Raw genomic sequence first — 20738 nt, 5'->3', positions numbered from 1 at the left:
GGCTATACTGCTGGCGTGTGTGGTCACCCCTCTGTGGCCATACCTGTCTGGCCTTCACACACACAGGCCCTGGAACAAGATCCACGGCTGGGAGAAGTGTTCAAGGTATGCCGGACAGGGACATCTTTGAGGACATTCCTGCTGACCATGCACACTCTTTGCAAGGGTCTCTGCATGCTTCCCTCCTGCAACTCCATTCTTTTTGCTCATGTAAATCTGTATCCTATAAGCAAACTATTTGTTCATTATACCTGCACTGTCCATAGTGTTTGTTGCATCCAGGACAGCATCATTCTTCACCTACAGGCAGACAAAAACATGTCCACCAAAACACACCTCTCCCAGAAATACACACATAGGCACGATGCCAGTGTCATGTCTCAGGGCTACATTTGAGTTCCTGCAGTGTCATGCACACAGCTCTGGGAGTAAAGCTGGTGCTGCTTGTGAGGAAACAGTCCTGCAGCTGCGTTTCATACGAGCAGATACACGTCACCTGCACGCCCTTGCAGGTCACCTCATACCTCTGCTTCAGATATGGGTGCATTTCACCACAGCCTCAGCTAAAAATACAGAGGGGAGAACAGTTCCCTGAGCTTTGTGCCACAGTAAAGAGATAATTGCTTGCTATCCTCGCCTGTCACTTCCAGAGTGGGTTTAAAACCTTATTTAGTAAGCTTTAGCAATAATATTTTCTCATAAATTTAAGAAACAGCTTGATACATCAGAGGGCTGGAAGACAGAGGAACACAGCACTAACGGATAAATCACCAAGCTCAGTTTTGGATGCAACATGAACCTCCAAAACACAAGATTTTTGGGCCCCATCCATGGGTGATCTGGCGTGGTCTGATCCATCAGGGTTTGATGCCTTCACAGTTCACTGTTTTCAAGTCAGAAACCTAATTTCTCAGGATAAAATAAAAGGGTAAAGACAGTGATAATAAAAGAAAATATGATTAACTTGTGATTCACATCTGATCTCAGGAATATAATCTAATTTTAGACCTTTCATTGATTTAGAGCTCTATTGCTAATGCTGCATTTGAAAGGAAAGTGAATGATTCTTGGTGGTTTGGATGTGCTTCAAAACTCTTGCTTTTCTCCACCTTCGGCTATCTTGTTTCTGTGTTTTGTTTGGTTTTGGTGGAAGAAATCAACAGAAGAGATTAGTGTGTGAACTAGCTATGAAGAGGAAGATAAAGATCATCCATTTAATCTTTTTTAAAGAAGAAAAACCTCAAGAAGTCTCTATATTGTCTATGCTCCTACAGCAAAACCTCCAATTTTTCAGTGACTTCCTAAAGATGGCTTCTACTTTCTTGGATTTCAGGGATGTCAGTGATATGCCCCTACATCACACTGCAAGCATCTGCTTGTCCATTACAAATCCCAACAGGTTTGTTTCAAAGCAGCGATATTGAAATCTAACCCTCCAGCCCAACTTCCAAGGAAGGGGATTGAAATTAATATAAAGTAGAAATAAAGAAGATCTGGAGGGAGAGAGAACAGAAGGGGCAGGATGAGAAATAAACAATGCTTTGTGCATGTGGGTGAGCAAGAAGGGAGGAAAAAAAAGACAGGAAAAAGCTGGTAGGAGGAAAAAATAACCAAACGAAGGAAGCAGTGAGCAAAACAGGCCCCGAAGAGGAAGAAGGGGTGCAGGACAGCTATGCCTGAGACTCTGAGGCAGGTGTGAGCCCTGAGTCCCTCAGCAGGACAGGGTTGGGCACAGAGTGGGAGCACACACCTCCCACAGGCTCACACCTCCCACAGGCTCACACCTCCCCATGCAGGACGAGAGCACGGCCAAACTCCAGTGCCAGGCCAAGTTTAGAAAAACGTAACAATTTACTGTGACATACTTAGGCCAAAACTACTGCTCTGGAAAATAAACCCAATATAATCCCCTGCCACAAGCTGCTCTGAGATGGAGTCAGAAGAACTGAAGGAACCCCTGTTTGAAAGGAGCCAGCCTGAAAACAGGGCACCTTAATCCTGATGCTCAGAGCATTTACCTGAAGTCCTGCTATGTTGCTCTTGCCCATCATGTTCACAGCTCATACACCTCAGTGAAGAGAATCAAAGCAAAATTACTGGATATTCTTCCTCATTTGAGTGCTTCCTTGAGTAGGATCACGAATCCATACTAATCCTAGATGCATTTTGTTTAACCTGACTCTTTCAATGGCTCATCTCAAACTCCAACAGGACATGGAGGAAAGTTACAAACTTCACTGTGGAGGTCCTGCACATACTAATTGCTCAGCACAAAGCTAAAATTTCCTACACCTCTGCATGATCCTGAAAAAGCACAATATTGGAATCTGAAGTTTAATGACTACATCACACAGTTTTCTGACACAACAGAGCTTTTAACCTTCTACTTTAACTGTTTCACGGCCTGATGTTAAATTTGAATGTTTTATCTCTGAATTTGTTTAGTCCCTTGCTTCCCATCTCCCTACGCAAACAGTGGCCTGATCCTCCATCCCAAGCCCCAGTCATTTATTCTGAAGCAATCGGAATGTTATGTCCAGAAAAAGACAGCATGTCCTTCCACTCTCTGCTCTCAGATGGGCTGGAAAGAGTTCTGCAGAGCCAGCACATCTCAGGGGAGAAATGGCTGGAGCTGAGCAGGTGTCCCAGCCACGACGAAACAACATTTTGTGTCTGCTTCAGCACCGCTGAGCAGCCACTGACATTAGAAAAACAAATTATTGGCCACACAACCCCAGCCTCACCTGCTGTTGACAGAATGTGCCACAACCCGAGAGGATTCATGTTCAACCTGAGCTCACCCACATCCCCTCATTCCTCTCTCACAGTGTCAGTGCTGTAGTGCTCACCTGACACAACAAATCTCCATTTTAGGAGTACGTGCAACTTGCTTTAAAACAAGAACAGGCTCCGTCTTTCTGCTTATACAGCCAGAAATTCACTGCACAGGGACAAAATGAAATAGAGACCACCTAGAGAAGATGACATAGATCCAGAGGCAAGATGAAATTTATTGTAGAATTGTCTACTTCATGCAAGACCCAAAGGCTCAGCAACCAGGTCTAATAAGAAAAAATTAATTAACAATATGCTTTACTCACTGGGGAAGTGTATATTTAACATCTCAGGCCCTTGAGGGATCAGCATGGCAAGCTTCTTGAAACTTAAGAAAAATAACCTGTATCACCCAACAGGGTGGACAGCTACAATTAGTATTTCTTTATAAGCCCTTGTTTTATGTTGTTAATTCCTTCTTGATACCCCGGGCTATGTTCCGGCCTTTCCCCCATTATTAAATAAACCTTTTTTGTCATTCACAAACCTGTAAAGCTGGTGTTCTGTTCATTTGTAGTGACTTGGAACACTCTGTTCTCTCTCATATTTCAGTCCCAATGAGAAACTCCTCCTTGAAAATTCAATAAAGCATCTGCACAGCACGTTCCCATGAAGCAATTCACCAGCAGAGCCTAAGCAAGCTTTAGTTTGGCATCTCCAGTTGACTTTGAATGAAGGTGTTGCCCCTTCTCTCTCCTGAGTGCCAAAAGGAACAAGCTGAGCCCTTGGCCACTGCTTGGTTCAAATCACCCACCTCAGACAAGCCCATCTCCTGCTCTCGGCCCCTCCGGGCTGAGTCCATCCTGCTCTGGGAGGTTTTGGCTGCCCAGGCTCTGCCAGCTGGTACAGAGCAGACGCACCCTCTGTGCCTGCCAGGCTCACAGTGCCTGTGACACTTCAGTTTGACAGCTCCTCTCACATATTAGCAAAATCTCCAGATGATCAGCAGCCCTTAGGGCACCCAAGACAGTCTGTGGGCACGTAGGTGACAGACAGCAGCTTCCCCAGGCTCCAGAGAGGTTGGTTTCTGTGTCTGCTCTAGGATGGGGCAGGAGAGGCAGCTCATGGGCCTATGGGGGGGTGTTCATCAAGGCTCATTCCACAGATCACAATCTTGCATCTCCTTTTGACTACATGGCCCTTCCCAGGTACCAGCCACATGCAGAGTACCTAATTCCCTTAGGGGACATCCTTGAATTCACGAATGGCCGTAAGCAGAAAAATTGGTGCTGCTAAATAATTTGTTTCCTACTTTCCAAAGCCTGGAGGGGGAGATGCTTGTCAGTTTTTATCCTCTCTTTGAAATGCCTTCAGCTCAAAGAGAATCTCCCTATCTTTTAAATCAAAAACTCCAAGAAATCTTTTCTCTCCCTGCCACTTCAGAGAATCAAGTCACGATAAAGGAGCCGATGTGCTCACCGGCAGTACACAATTTTGCAAAACAACTGGGGCTGTAAAACATAATGAAAATAGGTGTCCTTTGGGGAGAACGATAGGGAAGGGAGCAGGAGCACTTCTCTGTGTTTCTCAAGGGTTTCCTTTCTGAAGTTCAGTATTTTATGAATACTTCACATAGAGCAGCTTCCCTGGGTCCCTGACTGCTCACACACAGCTGTAGGGAGCATCCTCAGCCCTGCCTCCCATGGAAAGATGAAGAGCTGTAGCGGGGTGGGGCAGGAAGGAGGAGGAAGGAGGCACCACCCACCTAACCAAGACATACATTTTCTGATTCCTCTATTTGCTTTATTATTGGCTGCTGTCTAAATGATCTTTTAGGTCATCTGCTTACAGTAATAGGAGGAAATTAAATATTAATAATAGACTATTTCCCTCTAGACTGCTCTTTGTTAACAAAGGATACAAGTGAAACAAAGCAGGCAAAATTATCAGCACACCGTGGTCTTGGCTTTCAGGTACCTGCAGCACTTGCACTTTCCCTCAGCCCTTCCTGGAGGCCCTTGCACGCCTGCCTGTGTGGACACCATTGCAAGTGCAGAACACAAGGAGGTGTGGAAATTTTTGTTCTATCAAGGGCCTCCACATGCCAGTCTGACCCTTCCAGGCACCTTTCCGATTTTATCCAAAACATCATCTGAACCACTGATGCTCTGACTGCAAAAATGCAAGGCCAAGGATTTTTGGAAGCACAGACTTTGTCTCCTCTTGGGAAGTGAAGTCTGCTGTAATATAAAGCCTACAGTAGGGTAACAAGCGTTCTGGATAGGCTTTGCAAATTCTCCTGAAATAATAAGTAAAATGAGAGCTTCAGCTTTGCTAAATTTGGTGTAATCCCCTCTTTAGAGGAAAGCAACAGCCCTCCAAGACTTAAAACCTTCCCTCCACGTACTTTTGAAAAGCAGAAGAAATGGCTCTTCAGAGACCTGCACTGTCCCTGAACTTTGTCTGTCAGTTTAAAAATGGGTAATAGGGGCAACAATTCTTTTTTACATTTCCATCCCTGCTGCAGTCCAGGCCAAGAAAGGAGGCTGTACTCCAGCAACAAGCATGGTGAACCCGGGTGTAAAGTCTTGATTGATTTACCAGAGACACCCAGACTGCTGAATCAGTGACAGCAACCAAAACCATGACAAAACCACACCCTGTGAGCCTGTCCTGTGTGTCTCTTCTCCTGTTTATGCACATTAAAAAAAAAATTAAAACCAAAACTTCCTCAAAAGTGAAATCCCACTGGACAACAAGCAAAGGTCATAACACAGATGGGCTGGCTGACAGGAATGGCTAATCCCAAACCAATATTGCAGCTTTGCCTCCTGCCCTCCAAGTGCTAGAAGTGGATTAATTTTTATTGTGGTAGCGGAAGATTAGAACAGAACACATTTGACCATATTTTTTTCCTAAGTGGATGCTATAAATGTTTAAAAGCAAGGAAAAAACCTCACAGTAATTATTCCAATTCTAACGGTCACAAAAAGCCAAGGAGGGCAAAACTAAGTAAGGCTGAATGACCAGCAGTTAAATAAGCCAGATCAAACAAACAGAAGGGAAAAAGGCTCCCCTGTGCTCACCAAAGTCTCACTGGACAGCAGGCATCGTGATATATTGCCAAAAGACACCGAAACATGTTGGATTTTTGAGCAAACTATTTGTACTCAGGACGGCTGATGTTCATTTATCTATGGTGGCATTTCTAAAAATAAAAAAAAAAAAACAGAGCATTTGGATAGGCTTTCATAAGGCAGACAAGTAAAAAAGCATAATTAAAACCATGTACCATGGCCAGAAACAAGTTAATACTGCCAACATCATCCACAATGTCTCTGAGGAGCCAGTTTTCCTTTCCTGTGTGAGGGAAGAACTCAAAGGCAAACTCTGCCTCCTCACAGCCCTACTAAAGCCAGCTGTGTTCACACATGAGGAGCATTTCCTTCAAGGACAAAATAAGAGAAATGAGGAAACAGAATATAAGGAAGAGGTGACCCACTGAGGAATACAGGCAAGGGAAGAATTTACTCTGAAGATATTATCATATTGCTAATGCATCCATTCTGGTCTATTTTAAAGTAATGGAGTAGACTTCTCTCCAGATGTGACTTTGCCTCTCATTTCTGTATGAAGTTTCCAGACAGGCAGCTGAGAATTGGGCACACCTGTTAGTTTTCTTGCATTTTTATCCAGTTATTCCCAAACCCTATTTGCCTTCTCTAAGTACAGGTTTTCTCTCCACCATGCCCTGTGATCCCTGCTCCAGCTCCCTCGAGCACTGTCCTGCAGGTTGCCAGGAGTGTTTGTGTAAACCCTGATAGTGAAACAAAAACTCACCCCAGTGCAGGGAGGGCTGTTGTAGCCGGTCAACCAACATCCTTCTACAGCAGAAGGAACATAACTCTTTCCATCTCTCTCCACATAACTTAAAATGATTCCCCAGCTGTCCTTCCCTATCCTGATGAAAGCATGGTACAAGATTGTTCATCCCAAAAGCAGGCAAAAGCCACAATAGCAAATTTTCTGTCCCTTGAGTTTGTTTTCAGCAACTTTCCCTCATCCATTTTGTAAGGTACTCTGACTGCTAATGCTTATTTGCTCAGTGTCAGCCTCACCATCCTGTCAGTGTTTCTGTCGCACCCTCAAAGCTATTTAAGCCATTTTTAGGACTCTGCCACCCTCTGTGGATAAGGAGTTGATGCTCCGATGATGCCCCAAGGCCACATGCCCTCACTTTGTCATTCCTTCTCCTCTTTGATGTGACTTACACCACACTGCTGTCACCCTTGTCAGGTGACTTGCACTTCCACTATCACAGCCAGCCACACTGACACTAGAGGTACTCAAAGGGACTGGTTTTTTCCCCAAGTCCTTGATTATAATCCAATTTATTAAGAACTTTCCAATGTCACTGTTATTGATCCCAGAGTGTCAGTGTTGAGCTGGTGCTCTGAGGACTCTTAAGTCCTTTTGTCATTTCCTAAGACCCTGTGCTGTGGTCAGAGCACATCCACTCCAGTGACAGCCTTGTACCTCTCCCCGCTTCCTGCTCCGACAGCTCCAGCTGGAGCTGCTGCTGGGCTGGGGTGGAGAGCACAGAGCTGCTGGGGAAATTACACTCCTCACCAGTGACTGCTGTCCTTCTACATCAAACCGTCACACTGGAGAACTAGCAGCCATTCATAAATCACTTCAGAAACCATTTTACTGCATTTGCTGGCTGCTCATGAGCTGCTGTTCTTGTCCAGAGGGAGCAGAAAGGAGAGGAGAGCAGCAGTCAGGACTCACTACAGCAGAGATACCTCCACCACCCTTGGGAAGTGGCCCTTCTGTCCAATGAAAACTTTAGACATTTTACAGCCTCTGCACAACAAGACATCATAGAAAAGCTCCATCTGTAAAGAAACCTGTGATCTTTTCTCAAATGCATGACAACCATGATCCTCACACCTTGCCAAACAAGGATAAACCAAAAAAGACCCCAAAGGCAAATTCCTTAGGGACTGTGACATTTGACTCCAAACACAAAAGATATTAGTCAAGCAGAGATGGATCCCAGGGAGGTGCTCAGAACAGATACCCCCAAGCCTTTAGGATGGTTTCTCCCACGTGGACTGTGTCCATCTCTTGCCTGCTGTAATCATACAGCTGGGCTGTACAGTGGCTATGTGGAGAAAAAGGAAGATTTCCCTTTAGGAATGGGGTAGGAAAGTTAACAAGAACCCTAAATGAATCATAATAGTCAAGCAAAATTTGGATCAACATTTCATAAGACACAGGATGACATAAAAGAAAGTATTAATTGTTTTTTAGGTGTTTGACAAAGTTAGGTGCCTCAGATTTAAAAGGTTCAGTTAAAGAGGTCTGAGTTTTGGGATTATCAGAAACAGTCCCAGACTATCCCTCACTAGGCAACCATTAGCACAGGTAATTTTTTTTACCAAAATCTGGGCTGCAGAACATTTTACAAACTTTTTAAAAGTCAGTGTGCTTCCCCACACGTGCTCCAGGAGCTGTAATGGTGCTGGTGCCAGCCCAGGTCAGTCTGATGTGATTTTCCACCGTCCCATTGAACCTGGGCACTGATCTGTGGATTGGACGTATGTGGAAACTGTAATTATTCAAATCAATTTCAATCACGTGTCTCTCTTCTAAAGATTTTATTAAAAAGCTGCATACCTCTTAGCTGTCTTTTATCCAGGGGAATGTTTCCTATGGAAAATCCCAGTCTGTGCCCAAGTATATGGATCTCATACTGAAACCAAAGTTGTTATTATCACAGAACATGACATTTAACCACCTACTTTTCTTAAGTCCTTGAGCTCAACAGCTGATCCATACCAGGATCTCACAGTCCTGTTCTATTGAGAAAAACTCAATAACCAAAATGATAGGGCTGTTCGTAGAAGACTTTCCAAGTACAAGAAGGGGGATTTGCATAAGAGGCCAACATTACAGAATGGGCAGAGAGAGCAGAAACATTTACGCTGCCCTAGTTAGAAAAAATAAGAGGGTGGGGGGAAAAGGAGAGACAAGAAGCAAGAGGAGAACACAATAGTGCAAACCCAAACCAAAACATCCCCAACAAAGCAAAGCTAAGAGAAAAACGGAGGAAACTCTGAGGTCTGAATACTAAATGAGGAAACTTCTAACAGGAAAAACTGCAAACCTCACCATTCCCGAAGGGATGCATTAAAAGATTGCACTTTGCTCCGTTCAGCTGCGTTCCTGCCCCGGATGGGTGAGGGACTGCCCTGCCCGGGGGGATGCTCAGACGTGACCCGGCGGCTCGGGCTGCGCTTTGAGAAGCTCCACCAGCCAAGCCCCCCGGGGCGCTGCTGAACAAGGGCCACAGCTGTCGCTGGGAGCCACAAACACCGGGCACAGGGAATGCCGTATCGCAGCCTGCCGCAGATAAAACAGCCCCAATCTGCAAGGACTAGAATGCCGGAGTGCCTTCCCCCTGGAACTGGGAGCAATCACAAATGCTAATCAACACACAGACAGGAGCCCAGCATGTCACCCGTCACGTCTCCAAAGCTCCAGGAAAACCCCCCTTTCCTCTCCTTGTATCAGAGAGGGACAGGAAGATTCCCTCATCCCCTGCATGCCTTTCCCTCCCCCTGTCCCTGGCTCAAACCATCCCTGCAAGAAGTTCCCTCCCTGCTAACTTCTCCATTGTCTCAGATGCATTGTTTGCAAATATTCCCTAAAAATGCTTTGTAAAGTATACTTTATTCCTGTTTCAGGTCTTTTCACATCCCTGTGTAACACCTGGGCTTTATCTTGTTACCTGTCAGATAGTGATAAACCTACTGCATGCAACCCCTGGCTTACCATCTAAGACAAATACAATTTGTCTTGTAGCTGTCATTTCTTTTCAAACCCTGCCTTCCGCAGCTGCATTTGTAGTGATAATAAAATTACTTTATTTGGGCTTGAAATGTATAACTTTAAAAGAAATAAAAATTTTAAAATCCCCATCAGCAAGAGCCCCAGGACCCAGGTTGAGGAGTGAAAGAGATCACACCTTTACCTGCTCACATTTACCGAATAACTGCATTTGGTGAAGTGCTCTGACACACTCTTTGCTGATAGTCTGTGGGTTGCCCACTGTGGTCAGGATGAAGAACGAGTTAGAGCAAAGCAGGTTTAACCTGGGCATCAGGGTGTTTCCTGCACACCAGGAAAGTGACGAGTCTCCACTGCAGGTCTTTAGGAGCAGGATAGAGAAAGATGTCAGAAATGGCAAATCCATAGCAGATCCTTCCTTTGGGCAGAGGCCTGGATTAGATGACCTCCAGGTGCCTCCTAAGGATGTTTTCCATAATTGAGAATTGTATGTGCCATCTGTCCATTCTGATCTGCAGAGATTTACTGCAGAAAAAAAGTGCAATACAACCAATAATTATTCCTGATACAGATGCAACCTTTGTGAAAGGAGAGGCACCTTCTGACTCTACAGAAGGAACTGAAGCCTTCAGAGGTTAAATCACCTTCTGTGCATCTGCCCAGACCCTCCTACCCTTCCAAGACAGAATGCTTCCAGTTCTCTACCCCTAACTGTCCAACCCTCAATATTCAACTACAAAAGCATCTCATTAAGTAGGCAGCTTCCTCTCAAAATCTTCCATTCTTAAAATGAGCAGAGAGGCAAGGAACTGGTGCTATTTTGTTCAAGCAGCTTCACCAAGGCTGTTCAGGTGCACTGATGCAAAACCTGAAGATGGTCCATGAAGCAACCAAACCTTCTGGTCCTAAATACCAGATATCAGAATAAAAGGGAATAGCCCTCCATTGATTTGTGACAATCTTCTCTGATTCCTTGACACACAGCTCAAGATCTCTTTCCTGATTTTTACTTTAGAGTCCAACAACAACAATAAAATGTTTAATAGTCCATCTCCATTTTCAGATGGAAATCACACAATAAAGAACAACCTTGGGAGTTAATCACAATCCAGATCAGATGAGAAAATGAACAAGCAGAGCTGGAATCTGTCCAAGCTGAAGACAAGGACAAACTTTGCAGGACACCAAGAGAGATGTTGGTACCAGCCGTTGGTTGGAGAACACCTCACTCCCAGCTGTGCAGAACTCAGAGACCTTCCCCAAACTGTGCCTTGTCCCATCTCACATAGACTGAAATGTCAAACCAAAGTGAAGAGCTGAAGCATTGAGAAAATGGTGGGAAGTCTGTGAAACTTTAAACATCCTGTACAGACAAGAAATTATACAGCCATCAGTCTGCCAGGCAGAAAGGAAGTGGTAAAGGGGGAGGCTTTCGCTCAACACAAGATGGAAAAGCAGCCAGGCTCAAAACCAAAGGGGGACCAGAGCCTTCCGAAAGACAGGACTGAAAGGAAGCATGAAGATTCAAAGCAGTCCCCCCAAACCTTCTGTGGGACTGAGCTTTTCCCAGTGGTTCTTAAGAGAAAACCACACGGCTCTACGTGAAATCTATTATTGAAGATTAAACAAAAAAGATGAAAAACTTTCAAAAGATGAGTATATCCAAATGCACTAGCACCAGCAGTCCTTATGAAAACATCCTATTAAAATACCAGCAAAAACAGAAATGCAAACATGGGTAGACCTGGCAGATGCTTTCCAGCTCAGACCTTTAGTGCCTTTTGCACCCACTGATAGAAGGGCAGAGGCTAAAAACATCATTATTGGGCCAACACCCCTTGACCTAGTACAGGGTGATGCGGATTCTATTTTTTATGTATAAAAATACATATGGCTTCAAACCATATGGAAAAATACATATGGAAAGACATACATTATATACACATGAAAATTACAAACATGGCCACCATTAAAAAGGAGACCTGCTTGCCTTTTTTTTTTTTCACACACTGCAATAGGTCGTTTTTATTTTATGTACACACATACATGTTTGCAGTTTGTACCAACATGTTTTCTCTACAAATTCAGAGGTTCACAGCTTTCCTGGTTAATTCAGAATTTAATCAATTTGCCACATTAGACAGGATTTCATTTCCATAGGTTTTTGTGATACATGATTACATTTATATTGACTTTTTTATTGAGATTCAAAATATGGTATTTCCTCCACAGACCTAATTAAATTGAAATATTTCTCATATCCCTGCTGGTCACTTTATCTAATCTTTTTCTACTTCACTTGGGCAATATGCTCCGGGGGTGTCTCTAACAGCAGAGGCTGACCATGCTTTCTCTCTTTCTGTTAGTTTCCCCCATGCGGAAGAACTAATTTATCAATTACTCCAGTTCTTGAGTTACACGTGTCTGAGACTTACGAGCCTGATAAGAAACCTGAAAACAAATACATCCAAAGACCGAGTTATCTAATAGTTGGCCATCTGCTTAGGAAAATAATTTTAAGTAGTTACAGCAATTCTATTAACTATTTACCAAGTGAGTCATGTTATTCTCTTTAAGTTAACCCTTCCTGTCTCTCTCTGGGCTCAGTGCCTCAAGCAGTTCTGAAGAAGGTGCTCAACCACCTTTCCTCCCTTCTGGCTATAGCAAAGCCTGCAGTCCCCCTGCACTCGGGAGCCCCCAGACTCACACTGGCCAGGGCATAAAAGAGCAACAAAGCAACCGTGACTCTCAGACCACACAAACGACCATGCAGGAAATCTACTCCCAGGAGCATCCCCGGCAACGGCATCACGCAGCAGCACTGACACAGCGGAATGGGAAAGCACCTGCTGCCTCGGGCACTCCGTGAGGGCAGGTCACCCCAGAGGGCTCCGGAGCCCCGTCCACCAGGGCAAAAAGCCTGCATCCACATCCTGCCCACAGCTCTGGGGACACCCCGTAGCTTGCAACCTGTTTCCCTGTCCTTCATCTGCCCTCTTGCCCAGCACAGGGGTACAGGCCCCTCTGGGAGTGGAGACTCCATAGACACGCTAGCAGGGTACCAAGGCTGAGCGCTCCCGGGCACAGGGGAAGGCACTCCGCTGAGAAACTTTCAGCGGCTCGGCAGAGATAAGGCAGAGCTGGGGCTTTTGGGGGCAAGGAATAGGATAAGACTGCACAGGTTTGAAGCCATCTATTCCGTCTCTACCCTTTCCCCCTTAACACGACTGTGAAAGTGCATGGAAATCTCCTTTGAAAGCACTACGGAGTAGTTTACAGGATGAGGGGTGCTCCTATGGAATCACTGTTTTATGATAAGCACAATTATCCGCTGAAGGGCGGCAGGGAGGCAAAGTCCGGCACCTGATGTTTGGGGAAAGATCCGTGGAGCAAACATCTTGGAGCGCGGGGGTGTGTCGAGGGCCTGACAGTTGGGAATCAGCACGGAGTGAAAAGCACCGGCTCCACGGAGGAAACACCATCCGAGCCGGAGCAGGAGAAAGCGGGAGCAGGGCAAAATCGCCCCGTCTTGGGGCTGGGGGCTCGGCTGCACCGAGAGAGCAGCGGGCAGCCACTTTTCAAATTCGCGGGACAGGCAGGAGGGGGACCGCGGACGCCGTGAGGGAAGCCGAGCCGCGCACCGCGGCTGCCGGGGCCGGGGACCGCCGCGCTCGGGATGCTCCAGCAGGACGAGCCCCGCAGCCCGCCCCGGCCGGGAGGTCCCGCTCCGCCCCGGGAGCTGCACCCCGGGCCCTCGCCGCCCCTCCCCGCGGGCCCGCCGGCCTCACCCACCTGGCCTCAGGGCGCCGCTCCGCTCCGGCCGCGCCCGGAGCCGTGTGGCGGTGTCGGCGCTGCCCCGCTCCGCTCCGCTCCCGCCTCCGCGCAGGACGCGGCTGCCGCGGCTCCCCCTGCAGGGCGGCGCGGGGCGGGCGCGGCGGCGGCCACGGGAACGGCACCGGCACGCGAGGCCACGGGAACGGCTCCCGCGCCCGGCCCCGGCCCCGCTCCCGGCAGGATGGGCGCCCGGCAGCCCCGCAGCTTTACCTGGCGGCCGGCGGCGACCCAGCACCGCGGGGCTCGGTGCCAACACGAACAGCCCGGAGCAGCATCCTCGCAGCGGGGCTGGAGGAGAGGCCACTTACTTGAGAGTCCTCGCTTGTCGTGAGGGACCTGCAAGTGACAGAAGCGGGTTTGACTGGGCTTGATCTGCATACAATGAAAGGAGGAAAGAAAAGAGAGGAGAGGAGAGGAGAGGAAAGGAGAGGGAAAAGGGAAGGGAAAAGGAGAGGGGAGAGGACAGAGGGGAGGAGAGGAGAGGAGGGCTTTCTCACTACATTATTTTAAGCATCTACTTCTTTCCAGGCTGGAAAACCCACCCAGCGAGTCGAAGCCTACAGCTGTACCACACAGGGCTGCGGTGACACCGTGCAGTGCTGCGGGGGACACCAGGTCAGACTGCACACACACAGAAACTTCACTCTCTTCTCTTCCTAATTGCCATTACTACCTGCGGAAAGGAACCCTTGTGCATTACTACTCTGGAAGTGTTTAAGAGTTCTCTGCAGAGATATTGACTATTTGACAGCAGTTTCACATTCCCACCGGCTAGGTGGCTGTGGATCCCACCAGCACACAGCACATTTCCTGCCTGCGGTGCCCCTGGGGCTGCGCCTGTCCCCAGCCAGCTCCCGCTCCTCCGAAGGACTTGGGGACAGCCATGACTCATCTCACAGCAATTTTGAAGCAGGGAGAGAACCTCTCAAGAATTTGGTCCCACTAGTCTTTGTGGGCATCTCCTAAGTTTTTTAACTTCTATTTTTCAAGTTTACCTCTTAGTAAGTAAGTAATCTACGTGTTCCTATTGGGTGGAGATTACAAACAGGAAAAACCACCAGTGTGACTCCACACTTCCCAGCAACTCCATGGCAGGTCCCAGCTTCTGATAGACTGATCCATCTCAGTGACTAGCCAGCCCAAGCCCCTCTGTGCAGGGACTGCCACAGGTCAGGTGCTTGTGTCATGCAGTGAGGTTTTATTCTAGGATTCCCCACTCCAGAGAGACTTTGCTCCTGCCACCTTGTCCAAAAGCATTCCCACATCACTGACACACAGCACCACTTACCCTGCCTTTCCTGGCAGCAACAGTATAAACGATGCTTTACATTTCTTCAGTGTAACAAGACAGTAGGAAAGAAGTAGCAGAACTGGCACCAGCCCCTTCAGTGGCAACCTCAAAATCTATGAGCATCTAAGCATTAAAAATTCAGCACTGGCAGCAGCACCCAGCGCCTGAGCCACCCTCCCCTCCACTCTTACCCCAGTCAGGAAGGCAGGCTGGTTCATGGGCTGTCTCAGCCACGCAGCTGGGAACTACAGCACGGAGTGAAGGCTGCTCCAAACACAATGGGAATCCTCTGGGGAGAAAAAAAAAAAAGTAATTTTTCCCAGGAAGTTACAGAAAAGGCTGGAGTAATTTACCACACAGTAACATGAAATGATTTTAAGGAACACATACAGTGACTAGCCAAGTCAAGAGAAAAAGCAAAAGTGGGAGATGAGAAAATTAGAAGCCTCATCAAAATGTGCTGCATAAAGGATAGATTTAGAAACATCTACACGATGTTTACCAGAGCTCTTTAAAAAATGCTGACACTAGGAATGGGATACTATTCATGCAATGGCCTCATGTTTGCCCTGTACAAGAGGTAGTATTTTCCCACTCCTAGTTGATATTCCAGGAAATTTTATGCTGTGCAATTGTTTTCAAACTAGAGGGGCAAGTCAGAATCAGCTGCCTGCCAGGCTCTGCTGTGTCTGCTTGGTGTTGCTGCTTTCCAGGGCAGTATTTCCAGTATTGTAGAGGCTGCCTCACTCTTTGGCCCAAGAGCCTCAAAGCCATCCAAATTACTCTCTGCCACAGAAATCAATTCAAGCTGGAAATCAAAATACTTTTAAGGAGCAGGGATGCATTTCTAAAGATTATTTTGTTCCTGAATACAGTAAACCCAAAGCTGTTGCAGTCAGCCCCCTTTGCTGAACTGTCAGGCTGGTTTATTCCAATCTCAATATATCACCTTACAAGTTTCCCAAGTCACAAATGTTGATCACCGTACCTTTGAAGGACCCCAGAAATGCATCATTGGGTGTTTCTTTTCCCAGTCGCAACTCTTTGATTTTTGCAGCTAACCAATTTTAAGATTATTTGATGTAGACTATGTAGATTTTCTTTTAAATCAGCAAGTCATAGAAGATCCAGAGCAAATGTCCAAGTACTTTCACAGGACTGGCTGATAAAGGCTCCCTGACCAGCTTCTAAAGTTTCCTAGAAATTACTTTCCTTCCATAAAAGCATTCTGACACCAGAAGCACCAAACCACTGGTTCCTTCCCTCACTGGCCATGCCAGTATGGATAGCAGATCAGATCCCCATTGTTACCCAGTGATTTTATCCCAGTGCAGCTAGGAATTCTGCAGTGATCCAAGATGTTAAAAATCAGTATTAACACCTCCCAGAGCAACTGGGCCTCTATGTCTTCTGCATGCTCATTTTTCACTTCTGTACAAGTAACTGTGTTTATAATGAGCAGCTGCTGTTTTATGTCCAATTCAGCAGTTGGATAGGATAACTTCCATTACTATAATAAGATCCAAATAGATCTGTTGCCTTTCTTTTGAACTAAAAAATTAACTGCTTTTCTATTGATTTTATGCCATTGTCCCTGTCAAGTATCAGACCATAATTCTTGTGCATGTTTCATGTGCATTGTCCTTATCTCTGGGTATTTCTACTTATGCCCTCCCTTACCAGTGGCCAATGACAGTAAATGGACAGTAAGGAATACAAACAGCTTCTATATCTTTTGTTTTTTATAATATATGCAGGGGTGGCAGCACCAGGGAGTACAACTTCCCTTGGTCACTCTGGAGAATAAACCAGCATTACTATGACTGCTGTGCCCTGGCACAGTTTGAGAAGGGATGACATGAAGAGACAGGCTGAAACCACCTGGAAACAAAACAGCTTCCAGCAGCCTCCGCAGCCATGGGAACGTACTGCCACATGTTCAGAGCTGGCTCAGAGGTGAAAGGAGTCCAGGACTGCAAGGACAGAAACCAAATTTTCTGATTCTCTTGTAGAGCCAAGAAAAGCTTTCTCATTCCTGGAAAGCAGAGCTGCAGTAACATCCTGTTCACGGTTTCACAGAACAAGCCAAACTCCAGAGTTTTGGGCAGCTGAAAAGTAGTGATAAGAGTATTTGCACTTCTCAGACTTAGCAACTCAGCTCAAGCAATAAGCTCTAGAAAGCCTGTGTAGATCAACCCTTGAAATACTTCCTTCAAAAAGGTGAGAGCAAAGTAAATAAAAACCTCATGCTTGAGACCTATTGTGAAACTCACCCTTTTCTTTGCCGGCACTGCATGAGCGACACCTTGGGCATGTCAAGGATACCCCTGAAACACAAAACAGGCTCAGAACCAAATGCAGCCTGTCACTCTGGGAAGCAGAAAATCATACCCAGGTACTGAGGCTTCCATGTGGAGGACTAGAAATGATCAGTTTGCCTAAAACAGAACCTGGAAGAATTAATCTTATTTTAAATAGAAAAATTATTTCTGTCTTTACAAAGAGATGAATGCTTTATCAGTTTTGAGGCTCTTCTCTGTCACAAAACCTTTCCTTCTAACAAGAATAAATTATTTAATATGTGCAAAATTACATTTCAGGGATGCATATTTTGCCAAGAAACATCAAACTGAGTATTGCATTAGCACACGTGTTCAATGTTGTTAAACAGGACATTTAAAATGGTGTGTTCTGACTTGAACATATCCCATTCCCACAAATAGTCCCTGGATCTCCTCAAAAGCAATGAAAGACATCTGTGTTTTTCAGGTGAAAGGATGAGGGCACAGTTACTTGAGGTCCTTTGAATACAACAGCAAATCCTTCAAAATTAAAGACAGATATAGATACAGATATAGATACATAAATAAAAATCTGTGTGTTTGTATATATGCAATTACTTCACTCACATTGTTCAACATTAAATATTTGATAGCATTAAAATCAACATTGGGAAAATCTAGGTTTTTCTGAAGAGCGTCTCCTTTAACAAAGTTACACATGCAAAATTTTTCTGAAAATACCCATGGCTAAAATCATAATGAAGGACACTCCTGTGACAAAGACTGAAGCCTTTGCACAAACTGTTCAATTTCAGCATAGAAGGAGTTCAGCTTTTACCAAAGGCTTAAGGAAAAGAAGCTGAAGTCAAGGTAAGATTTGCCCTCACATGGAAATGCAAACAATATCCCCAACACAGTCTGAATCCAGTCTGGGTCAGGAACGAAGGAAGGATTTTCAGTAATTTCTTATCAGGAGTTGACTACTCTCCGTAAAAGGCACTGCCCAAACAGACTGTGGCTTTATTTCTCTCAATGCTATTCAGCATGACAGACTATGAGATGGAATTCAATCTAAATTTAAGCACTCTCTGTAAACTATTAATAGAAGAAAAACTGGCAGCATGAATCATCATGTGGGAGCTGCAGAGCAACAGCTAAAATATAACTTACCTTTACACAATAAATGAACTGTTGGAGTTGAAAGGCCCAGCAGAAGTCACTTGATTCTTCTTCACTTGAACTATTCTCATTTTATTCTGAGGAGCAACGAGAGGGCAACCCTTATTTAACTTGACAAAATACACATTGTGTTTAACTCAGTTTTGTCACAACACAAATTGGAGACAAAGAGTAACTGCTGACCCTGCTCTCCACCACTCCCTGCTAGGGAATAGGGTGTGCTGGAAATGTTGGTGCAAAATGACACAACTTCAGAGGTTTATAAAGTTGAGCTCATGTTTTAGCACCCCATTCCAATGCCAGCTGTACCTCTGGCCAAGAGGAGAATGGCAGCAAACATTCCCTTTACATTTCTTCTGTGCCCAGACCAAAGTCCAGCTGTATTAATTTCTTAGAGCAGCCGTTTCAAGGGGGGATTTTTTTGCAGCTCCTGAACTGCAAAGCTGACAATGCGAAGCTGAGATTTTGCAGACAGCCCTATGACCATGTGCCCTGGTGCAGCCCATGGACTGAGTGTGGCCGCATGGAGACACAGCCTTAACTCAACACAGTGGCATTTTGGTGCTCTGTGGGATATTTATTTTTGAAAAATATGATATTGTCAACAGCTTAGTGAAGTTGTCTCCAGACTGTTATGTCTCCTTCTCAAGTTTCTTTCATCTTTAAGAGCTTAACTTTTAGGCTTCTGGCGTGAGGAAGGAGCCTAAAATGGTTTAAGAAAAGGACATAAACGAGGGATTGAGCTATGCACAGCACTGGAGAGAAGCACAAATAGTGCCCCGCACTATAGAATCAATGCAAATATCTAAGAGCAAAAATACTGTGATAAGACACTACTGTGTCCAACCCTATTTTCATAATGAGATTAAGAAGGTTCCAAAGAACTGAAAATCCTGAAGAACAAAGACCATTTAAGAAAAGCCGACATCATATTTTTCAAATAGGACATTTCATATACAGAAATTCAGTTCTACAAAAAGGGTTAAACGATGGTGACACAGAGGGCAATAGCACTCAAAGACTAATACAAACCTTAACCTGGATTAGAATTGGTGGCACCCGTCCCTCATCTGCTTCTTTAAAAATTCATAGACAGTTTTTTCTGAACAAAGACTTGCATGGGAGAAGTTTCAAATAAACTCTTCTAATAGAAATGAAACTAATAAAAATAATTAATTAGACATGAATGCTCTTCTAATCTTCAGCTGCCAGGAACAGAGACACTAATTAGCCAACTTCCCCATTCAAGGTACTGGGCTGCAGCACCAAGCAGTAATTCGTAGAGAAGGCACCGGAGCTTCCTCAATGCCATCACAACTTTTCAAGCAAATTCAAAGAAGAATTCACTCAACCTTTAGTATTGAGGATGAAAACAAAAACCAGCTTAAGATATGAGAACATCTCAACATGAAATGCTGGGCTCAAGGAAAGATAGTACTGAAAAACAACACAGACAAAGCACTGAGTGAGGGAGCTGAGAGGGGCACAGAATTCAGCTCCCTTTTTGTCTGTTTTTTAAGTTCCATCAGTAGCTGCTGGCTGCAAATAGCTTCCTACTTAATAAGAAAGTTAAGAAAGGAGTTAGCTTTCAATGATAAGGGTCTCCTCTCAAATAATTTTGTGTGGTAATAACACACATCTTCATGAGCCCCTCTGATCTCTGCCCTTTGTGGAACTACACCCAGCTCTCTGCAACATACATTATTTTTTCTGTTGATCAAAGCAATTGTGAAACAATTGAATGACAATTTAGCAGAAGTTCTGTATTGCTAACCTAGTTCCTCCACAGAATTCAACTGCAGAAAAACCATGACTCCGATATTAGCTTTTGTGATTTAATACAGTGGAATATTATATTGCTGTTGCTTCTGAGGTATTTATTTTACTATTCCATATAGCTGCAGCTTTTCATTACAGTAAGATCTTAGAAATGAATGAACCAATTTTATTATATTCAACTTAGACACACTTATGGAGCTGGTTTCACATTTTTAACAAAATTTTCTAGTGACAGCTTGGAAGGCAATCCATGAAAATACTTTGGTGAGGGAATGTTATTTCAGTGGATATGGGAAAGAAAAGTTGCAGCTCTACAGACTGTGCAGACACTGCAGTTTTAGCATCCCTCAGGCCTGGCCCATGTCCTGCAGTCCAGATGCCCATGTAGGTGGACAAGTCCCTCCCATGGTGCTGCCATGCACTTGCTACAGAAAAGTATCTATTTTCTGATATCAGTCTACTACACTACACTTCTGAAACATATATTTGCAAAAGAAGTATGAAAACTGAAGATCCATGCTTAAAAACAGGATATAAATCCATTTTAAGAACTAAAAAGAGTTTTCTTAAATCAGGCATGTTCTTAAACCACACACCTCCAGCACAACCAGACACTGCAGGAAGGACAGCATGGAATTCTCAGGGAGAATATTTCACCTCAAGAAAGGAGAAACAACACATTTTCTTGCAGAATAGCATTACTGAGACAAAGACTTTCCTGGATTGCTGAACAGTCAGAAAAC

The 20738-nt window shown here is 45.0% G+C and overlaps 1 protein-coding gene across 4 annotated transcripts in view; it reads right to left on the bottom strand.

Annotated features, from left to right (window-relative positions):
• Positions 1-15020, bottom strand: part of ADORA2A (adenosine A2a receptor) — a 28440-nt gene extending 13420 nt beyond the window's left edge. Inside the window, exons 1-2 of one of the 4 annotated variants that reach the window (XM_032128112.1) lie at positions 14947-15020; positions 13773-13800 (exon numbers count right to left, since the gene is read on the bottom strand). The gene's annotated coding sequence lies outside the window, so the exon portion shown is untranslated. Of the gene's footprint in view, positions 1-8952; positions 9305-13422; positions 13518-13772; positions 13900-14946 lie in introns of those variants that run through there. The other 3 variants (XM_032128111.1, XM_032128110.1, XM_032128114.1) reach the window with 3 other exon arrangements.
• Positions 15021-20738: the final 5718 nt, after the last annotated feature.

Source organism: Corvus moneduloides, chromosome 18 (genome assembly GCF_009650955.1).
Source record: "Corvus moneduloides isolate bCorMon1 chromosome 18, bCorMon1.pri, whole genome shotgun sequence".
In the NCBI taxonomy this organism is placed as follows: domain Eukaryota; kingdom Metazoa; phylum Chordata; class Aves; order Passeriformes; family Corvidae; genus Corvus; species Corvus moneduloides.
The sequence above is the reverse complement of the archived record's forward strand: the minus strand, read 5'-3'. Positions and strand labels throughout refer to the sequence as shown.